This window comes from Pinus tabuliformis, chromosome 4_1 (assembly GCF_031772625.1).
Source record: "Pinus tabuliformis cultivar Carrire ecotype Pingquan chromosome 4_1, CPIR1, whole genome shotgun sequence".
Classification (NCBI taxonomy): Eukaryota; Viridiplantae; Streptophyta; class Pinopsida; order Pinales; family Pinaceae; genus Pinus; species Pinus tabuliformis.
Genome location: NC_142303.1, coordinates 27109738 through 27119038, shown reverse-complemented (window position 1 = coordinate 27119038; position 9301 = coordinate 27109738).

Below are 9301 nucleotides of genomic sequence, written 5' to 3'. Positions count from 1 at the left end.
AATTCTTCCTTTGTCTTTTGTATGGCTTCCATGGCTGTTTTGACTAATTCAGTTTGCTAAAAAATAACCTGAATGGAAGGCCAAATATCATTGATGGAATCAATGATATTGGTCCACAGTATATCCTTGATATCTCCCAATGGTTTTTCTAGTGTCAAATACTTTTCAAGGATTCTTATTCTTTCCACCATCCTTTGGTTTTTTCGTGCTTCTTCTTTATTCTGAATTTGTGCAAGTTCACAACTTGTTTCCAAACTTGTCACTTGGTCTCTGAGCTTCTTTAGTTATGTGGCATGGATGCTCATTTGTTCCATGGTATTAACCAATTCACCCATTCTTTCTGTTGTTGTCCCTGTACTGGTTGATGTACCTATGGCTAAAGTAGTTCCTGCTACCGGCAATGCTATTGCTGTTGGAATTGTTGGTGCCAAAGCAGCTGACAAAGTGGAGGGTACTGCTATGGAAATTGTAGGAATTACAGTATGAGGAGCGGTGGCCAGCTCACTTTGCTTAGACTACATCAACTTCTCCAATTATTTCTCTGTTTCCTTTAATTGATCATTCAACTTAAGGACTAGGTCCATAAGTTCTTCCTCCTTCTCTTTTTGTAAAACTTCAGTAGTTTGAGGATGGTGAAGAGGAGAAATCTTGAGCTGCTTCTTTAGTGCAGCTATGTCATCATTTTTCTTCTTTATTAATTGCTCTGCTGCTTTAACATCCTTGGGATCATGTCCCAGCTCTATGACCAAGTCCTCTAAGGACTTAATTCTAGTGTCTTTGGCTTGAGATGAGGCCTTTTCCAATTGAAGCTGTGCTGATGTGTTATTTAGTGAGTTCTGCAGTTGATGAGCTGCGATTGCTTTGTTGGTCAATGTGGAGTAGACCATTTCACCTGTTTGCTTATGTAGCTCTATTTGATCAATTGGGTGAATATCCTTTGCCAAAACTTCAAAATCAGTTTTCAAATAGTCAACCATTGATCTTGGTTGTTGCACAGTTGGCTTAAGAAAACTCATTTGCATCTTGCCTTCCTTTATGTCAAAGGCTGACATCAGCCTTGTTTGGTTTGTTGGGGCCATCTTTAAATAATGGGCATAGCTTTGCAATTTTAATCTTTCATTCCTTTCTTTGATTTCTTTATATTTTTCTTTAATATCTGGACTCTGACCAGAAGGACCCTTGAAGGAAGATACCTCAGTGCTCTGTTGCCTTTCTAATACCTAGAAGTGTGAGGTGGATGGTGAACCTCCTAAAGGGATAGTGTGCCCACTTTCTATCCTTTCTGCCACTGTGTTGCCTGCTGTTTCCTCAGTGTACTCTTGTTCTGCATATGGGTTTAACCTTTGCCTTTTAGCAAAAGTTTGATCAATAGGCATGCTAGAAGGAGTGGCATCCTCTCTGTCTCTTTTAAGGTTTCTTTCCTCATTGAGAGGAGTCTGCAAAACAGGAGGATTGCTCATGATTTGTTCAGGTTGAGAAAGATCCTCTGAGATTTCTGGTTGTTTAGATTCTTCTTGTTTTTCTGATGATCCTGATTGGCCTGATGACCCTGCTTGCTCCGAAGTCTGCCCATTGTGTTCTTGTGACTGCCTTTGAGATGGAGTTTCCCCAGGCACCTGTACAAATAAACCTTCATCAAGCCTCCTTTCTAAATCCATCAATACATTGTCAACTGCAACCTCTGTACTATCTTGATCTATTAATGTGTTTGCCACCCATTTAGATTGATTAGCATACTGTTCAATTTCCGGGACCCTATGGTGGATGTAAGGAGATAGTTTATTTTTTGTCTCCTATTACAAATAAAGCTGTGGGGACCATAGGCCCATATGAAACTTTGTTTTAATCTCAACCTTTGGAGCATTTCATCTGCCTTCTTTCCTACTTCTCTACTGTTACAAATGAATGGGCCAAGATGATATTTGATTCTTAGTTGGGCCTTCTTCTTAGTTTTAACAAAATGAATCTCATCAGAATTGATCATTTGCCTGTAGTACTCCAGAGCAAATAATCTCATGGGGAGATACCTTGGAATTTTGTAAGGTGGTAACTCACATCCATAGATTCTGATCTATGTATGGTTTTAGTACAAGTACCAATCCCCTACTTTGTATTGCTTTGACAACTACAGGATCCTCCTAATGTCTGCACTAATTCTGGGAGGAGGGCTGCCTAGCAACATGGTAGCCACTAGGTGTACAAGTAGATCAATGAAATTTGTATATGGGTAGCGAGAATTAGACATGTGGAACAGAGGGGTCCAGAAGATGATAGATCTAGGATTCCCTTTGGTATCAAGTTTTTGGACAGAGAAGGGAAACTTATAAGTCTGATAGTAAGGCAAAAAATGGTACAGGACTGATGAATATTTGAACACCCTTTAATTTTCCAATCTCATAAATTGATCATGCATCTTATTTGAGATGAATTTTTCATAATCAAATTTGACTGCAGGAGGCTAGCCAGGGGTAAAAATAGACATGTAGGCAAAAATGATATCATCTACATATTCACTAGTGGTAAAACCTACAATGCATGATATCATTGATGTGATATCTTTGCCCATATCAGAAATGTAGGATGACATGTAAGGAGGGGGGTCCTTTGGCATGTATTTTTCTTCAATAATGAAAGCCTAGAGGATTTGAGTACTTCTGGAACTAGATAGCTTGGAAAATCTGTCAAGCAAATCAGCAATAGTAAGGGGGGTAAGGTTTTCACCAGGTTGTAACTGTAACATCTCATTTATGGATTCTGCAGTGATAGTAAATAGGATTTTCTGATCTGGGGACATTATAGCTCTCATGATAGGGTCATAGTTTGCATGACAGTAGTGAAAAATTTTCGGGAAGACATGAACACTGGGGAATTGATATTTGGGTAGGTTTGATTCCCAGAGGCCTATCTTATCTGCATGGTTTAAGTAGTTATCTCGGTGTCTGCAATGCAATTTCAGAGGGGATTCTTCAAAGGTGAGGTCTTTAATTTGAAAATCTTTGTCAGCCAGGGGAAGATGGTCTAAATCTCTGTGGGGAGTAGTAATTGGCATGACATTCAAAGCAATTGGGGCTTCCATCTTTGGTTCTTGTGGATTCAAAGATGGGGGCAAAGGATTTTCAAGGAAATTGGACACAATTGGTCTATTTCAGAGTGTTTCAGGACTATCAGACAACTTAGCTTACTAAATTACTTAAGTTTTAAAGCAATTTAGCTTAGGCTAGGCACGAAAACAGGGTTTCTCAGTCGAAAATAGGATAAATACCTGGTTTTGATTGTTTGAACGGTAAAATGGTGGCTGTGCACTGTTTGCAGGAAGTGCGCAAGTCTACACAATGGTATGATGTTTAGCGACTGTAGATGGTTGACGGTTGGTAGCAGGTTGACAACTCGAACATACTCTGTGCTTGCATGGAGAACATAAGGTTATTTTCTTGGTAAAAATGGAAACAATGAGTATTTTTGGTTTATCTGCAAAGTTAATGATTTTGGCGGGTATAATGGAAAATGACAGCTGGCACCAACTGACGGAGGTGACGTTTTGTCATGTAGTGGAGGTGGTAAGCAGAATCTATCACACCACTTTTGGAGACTTGGTGGTATTGGGAGAGGTCCGCCCGATGCCATTTATTGGGCGACACGTAGAAGTGGGGTGAATAGTAAAACCACTCACATCAAGTGGGTAAAGGTCGGCATCGGAGGCCGCCCAATATGAGCGACAACCATTCGATCTAAAGGGGTCAGATCATACGGTGATCGGGAGTGTGATTTGATCGAGGAGTTAATGGAGGGGCCCGATGGGATTTCAATTGCAGGTTGGGGTGGCTTAGTGATGTCGGGGTGGATATGATTGGATGAGGGTTATTAATTAATCACTGTTTGATTAATTAATCCCACTTTATGTGGCAGAGGGTTATGGTTCTTAATTAGTCACAAATCAACTAATTAATCCATTTAATTATTTACTATTTATGGTTTATATTTCAAACCACAGGGCAGGATATTTAACACTTGGGATTTTAATTAACTAATATGGGAAAGGGGTTTATTTTTCGGGAGTTAAATATAATAAAAGTTAAAGTTAATATGAAACGGAAGCGAAAAGAGAAATTGCGCTAAGTATGATATATTGACATTTATACATCCATATTTACACATCATAACTTAGGCTTAATGTTTTTTTATGGGTTTTTATGTAAACAAAGTGGGTTTTAGGTAAGGTTTATTATTTTTCCTAGGTAAATGAGGATTTCACCTTAGGAAAAGGGATTTTTAGGTGAGATGAATGTTCATGGAGGGAGTGAATGTTTGTAAGGGGGTTGTAGTACTTAAACCTTATAAGTTATTGGGCCGAGGGTCTGGTCCTTCCAGAAGTCAGATAAATGCTCTGAGCCCTTTTAACTTAATGTTTGAGGTACTTTCAAATTTTGTTTGTGGGAAATTAGTGAAAAGGTAAAATGAATGGGGAAATTAATCACTTGACTTTGTAACTGTCCCATTGTCATCCATACTTTAAGCAATTTTATGATGAAAGTAAATGACATGATTTTATTCAATGAATCACCATAATTCTTCAACCATTCACCTACTTACCCATCTACTCATCCTACCATTTTTCTACGTTATATTAGGGTGCACTTAAACTGGCAAACCCTGATCAAAATTTTCTTTTCTTTTACAATAAAAATCTATCTAAATCTATCCTTATTCCTTCCAAGGGCTCAGATTAAAATGTTGAGCTCCTTTATTTTCTCTACCTATCTACTTATCTGCCAAGATTAAACAGTTTGGTCAGATTTTATTCTCTATCTCTAAGCATGAAATTGAAAACATGGAATAACCAAGATTAAACTGTTTGGTTACCATGGATTGTGGCATAAATAACAAGTTGCACACAATCATTATTGTACAAAAAATAAAATAGTAGTGGCATTTGGACTTGCACACTTTCATGGTCTTTTTCTTTTTCTTTGGGGTTCATTTTTATCTTTTATTTTTGACCTCTTTTTCATTCTTTTTGTCCTTTGATTTTTCTTTTAGGACATAACCTCTTTACATTTTTGATTTTTTTTGATTTTTTACAAATAAGAAAACATTTACAGAAAGAAAAGGTATGTACATATTACAGTTTTGACCTCATCCATTCAAAAATTATGACACCTATTGATATAGGAACATAACAGTGGCTCCACTTGGGGATGGCATTTCCTGGTGAAATGTCAAGAACTAGTAGGTCAATGGCCTTCTGAATTTCTATGGTTTTACTCTACAACTTTCCTTTTTACTTTGCTGCTTTATTGATATTTATTGATAGTAAAACTTTAAAGCTTAGGGCCTTCTCTTCGGGCTTCAACTCCACAGTCTACCATCCAATCCATGCTAAACTTTATGAAGGATATTGTATGTACAAGTGATTAGTGGAATCAATAACTGGGATCTATATAGTGTTTAAGCATTTGACCATTCACTGGTCCTCCTTCTACTTCTACACCATCCAGTTCTTTAAGGAAATAGGAATTATTACCTTTGAAAGCATAAATAATGTAAGGACCTTTCCATAGGAAGTCAAACTTCCCATGTTTCCCTTTATCTTCCCTTCTTGAGTCCCATTTCAATACTTTGTCTCCTAGATAGAAATATTCTTCCTTGGTTCTTTTGTAAATTGCTTTCTTAATTTCTCTTGCACCACTTGGGATCTGATGTAGACTTGTTCTTTGGTTTGCTGCAAATTAATAGTTTGGTTGATCCTTCTTTGAATGTCATTGGGCTCAACCTGTGCTTCTTGGAGTAATTTCATCACTAGAGTTCCCAAAGAAGATGGGAAGACAACCTCCATTCCATAGACTAGCTGATAGGGACTAGTGCCAATAGATTTCTTTGTGGTCAATCTATCTGCCCATAAAGCATTCACTAGTTTCTTATTCCAGGTCTTCTTATTGTCTTCCAATAATTTTTTGATGATATTCATTAGGCTTTTATTGGATGATTCTGCAAGTCCATTTCCCTGGGGATAGTAGGCTGTGGAATGGCCAAGGGTTATGTGATACTTGTTGCAAAAATCAATCATATTTTTTGATTTGAAGGCTGCAACATTATCTGTGATGATTTTGGTGGGACAACCAAATCTAGATAGAATGTTGGCCTCAAGAAAACCTATTATGACAGTATTGGTGGCTTGTCTTGAGGGTATGGCTTCTATCCATTTTGTAAAATAATCTGTGGCAGTTAAGATCCATCTATGTTGGGCAGAGGAAGGGGGGTGAATTTCACCAATGAAGTCAAGACCCCACTACTGAAATGGTGTTTCAGTTGATATAGGTTTCAAAGGTAATGGCAGTAATTTTCTTTTTCCTTCAAAAATTTGACATTTGTGGCATGAGGTTACAAATTTTTTCACATCAGAAAACAGAGTGGGCCAGTAAAAACCAGCCCTCAAGATCTTATCAGCTGTTGTCTTCCAATAGAGATGTCCCCCACAGTCACCTGCATGAAATTCTTGCAAAATTTTATCAGATTCCTCCTTTAATAAACAATTCAACAATATGCCTTCATGATTTTTCCAAAATAAGGCATTATCAATTATGCAAAACTTTAAATATTTCATCTTCAAAAACCTACTTTTAGTTCTGGATAGCTCTGGAGGAGCTTGAAGGTTTTGTAGAACATATATTATGTCAGCATACCATGGTGAATCTATAAAGGCTTGGCTGATCTGTGGAGTCACCATCTCCTCTTTGTTATCCAGTTCTGCAATGAAGTTTATGTCTAGGGCTTGATAGTTTGATTCAACCATTAGCTTAGCCAAACCTTGGCCTTTGATCAATTTTGTAGGTTTAATTTCTAAATCATACTCTAATATTGTAGCTATCCACTTTCCCCTTTTTCCATCAGGTCCATTCTGAGTTAAAATGTCTTTAACCACAACATTGGGAACATAAGCTACTATATGGGAGTACAAAATATAAACTCTGAAATCTTTTATGGCTTTAACTAGAGCAAAAGCTTGTTTCTCCATTATGTTATACTTTAAAGGTGCATCTCTCAAGGCTTTACTAAAGAAGGCTATTGGCTATTCAAAACCCTGATCGTTTTTCTATAGGAGGACTGCAACAATGGTGTGTTCTGAAGCAAAAGAAAATATGAGAAATTCCCTATCAAACTTTGGACTGATGAGGACTGGCGTTTGTGTCAAGGCCAACTTTATATCTTCAAATGAATTTTTAGCCTCTAGAGTCCATTTAATAGTCGAATCTTTTTTTAACATATTGTTTAGTAATCTAATTAACTCAGCTAAATTAGAGATAAATCTCCTCAAAAAGTTTATCTTCCCTAGAAATGCTTGAAGTTCTTTGATATTCCTGGGATGGGGTATCTGCAAAATAGCTTCAATTCTTGTTCGGTCAATCCTAATACCATCTTTGGAGATAATGTGGCCTAACAATTTCCCTTCTTCCAACCCAAATAAAGATTTTTTAGGATTGAGAGAGATTCCATATTTCATGAATTTAATAAAGACTTGGCTAAGATGATCCAAGTGTTTTCAATATGATTTAGAGAATACTGTGAGGTCATCAAGGTAAATTACTAGGAAGTCATGGATTTCATTGGCAAAGGCTATGTCCATTGCTCTTTGAAAGGTGGCCCCTGCATTTCTTAACCCAAAAGGCATTTTCAAATACATGAAAGTGCCCCATGGAGTTGTGAATGCAGTCTTTGCCTGATCATCTAGGTGGACTAGGATTTGGTTATAACCGAAGAAACCATCTAGCAGTGAGATTCTGGAGGAACCCAATACCCTATGTAATATGTGATCCATTTTTGGAAGAGGATAGTTATCCTTAAGTGAAACTTTATTCAGATTTCTAAGATCAACACACAACCTAATTTCACCCGTTTTCTTTCTAGTGGGTACTAGATTGGAAACCGAGTCAGAGAACCTAATAGGTGCTATAGTTCATGCTTCATACATTCTCTTAATCTCCTTTTCAATAGAAGGCAGTAGAACAGGGTTAATTCTTCTAAGCTTTTGTCTAAAGGGATTTTGATCTTCTTTTAATGGAATAGTGTGTTGTATTATGCTAGTATCATAAGATTTCAAGTCCTCATAACTCCACAAAAACATCCTGAAATTATTTCAGTAGTTCCATATATTTTAGTTTTTTATTGGGAGGTAATGATTTTGACAACTTTATTAGTTTGGGATTCTCTTCAAATCCTATGTTACATTCCTCAATGTCTGATTTCAAAGGTTCCATTTTAGGCTTTTTGGGAATATCGTTTGAATCGAATAAATCCTCCAAAGGAGTTAATCCTTTGGGTAGAAAATTGTCTTTAAGGTTTATGACTTCAGTTTCTTCATCAATGATTTCATCAATTTCCATCTGTTTTAGGTTTTGAATATCTGCTTTAGTAAACTTTGTAGGGTGAAATCTATCTATCTGATCATCTTCTAGTTTGTTAATTTCTACTTCATCAGAGCAATCAAAGTCTACCACTATATCTATGTCTATGTTGGTATTTACAAATTCATTATCTAAAGTTAAAAAATTGTTAATTTGCTGATCGTTCTCAAATACTTGGTAGTTCTTTAAATTGTCAAGAATGGAAGGTCTGTGCCTAACCTCAGTGGTGAGCACCAGTATTGCAGCAATAATGCTACAACTCCTGGGCTTCCTACTTTACTTTTATCAACCCGGTAGTTCGTAGCAAACTTGGAAGCGACCGTGCTGTATGCACAAGTACTAGTTCTTACTGCAGGTTGTCACTTGGTTAGCCGGTGCAAGATCATTAGGAGCTCAAGCCAACTTCTATGGATTCCAGAAGAAGCTTTATATGTGATGGAAGGAAAAAGAGATTACTCTACTGATGCTATTCTACTTGCAGAAAGGAAGACTGAAATGTGAAGAAAACCAAGGAAATCTTAGTTAACCACTAATCCTACTTTTGCAGAAAACACTATGAAAACCATGAAAAGAATGCCATTATCTACTCAAGGAAGTAAAAAACATCTACCTGAGCTATTTTTGAAAGTAAATGAGCAAAAAAACATATTTTTGGATTTTTATGTATTTTTATGTGAATTTGTCATGCATGTAATTTATTTGTTTGTGGATGTGGCAGTGAATAGGTGGCGATGGAGGGTGGTTTTGGGACTTGAGAGGATGTAGGATGGTGTGGATGGGTCCTAGGAGGTCTCAGGTGGCCTTCTAGAGGCTTTTCCCAAACTCGGCCTTCAAAAGAAAGCCTACAGGAAAATCTACAAGAGGACACAAGAAATCTACAGGAGGAAAAACAACGTTCTACA